Source organism: Arachis ipaensis, chromosome B02 (assembly GCF_000816755.2).
Source record: "Arachis ipaensis cultivar K30076 chromosome B02, Araip1.1, whole genome shotgun sequence".
Classification (NCBI taxonomy): Eukaryota; Viridiplantae; Streptophyta; class Magnoliopsida; order Fabales; family Fabaceae; genus Arachis; species Arachis ipaensis.
The window spans coordinates 104,475,996-104,476,351 of record NC_029786.2 but is presented as its reverse complement, the minus strand read 5'-3'; the positions used below and the strand labels follow the sequence as shown (position 1 = coordinate 104,476,351).

Below are 356 nucleotides of genomic sequence, written 5' to 3'. Positions count from 1 at the left end.
GAATTTTAAAAAAAAATTTAACCATAAATAAAATTAAAATCGAGTCTAAATCTTATTTTATCCTATCTATTGTTAATCTTAGTGATGACTGTTACACTTATAACCTTAGAAGAGAATTAGAGAAAGAAGAAGAAGGAAGAGAACAAGTTATAAACGACTCTCATTCCCAAGAAGATGACGAATACGCAGTCACACCACGATTTCTCTCATGCAACAACATTATCCTTTATTCCTTTTTTTTCCTTTTTCTAATTATATTTTGTCTTAAGTAAATAAATGTGAGTAGTCTACAAAATAAATAAATAAATAAATTCTAAAGCTTTATGTTAAACCTTATGATTTGATTATTTACATTA

At 25.6% G+C, this 356-nt stretch overlaps 1 protein-coding gene across 2 annotated transcripts in view; it reads right to left on the bottom strand.

Annotated features, from left to right (window-relative positions):
- The window catches only part of LOC107626166, a 2,617-nt gene extending 2,400 nt beyond the window's left edge, over nt 1-217 (bottom strand). Inside the window, exon 1 of one of the 2 annotated variants that reach the window (XM_016328971.2) lies at nt 91-217. The gene's annotated coding sequence lies outside the window, so the exon portion shown is untranslated. Of the gene's footprint in view, nt 1-81 lie in introns of both variants that reach the window. The other variant, XM_021116500.1, reaches the window with a different exon arrangement.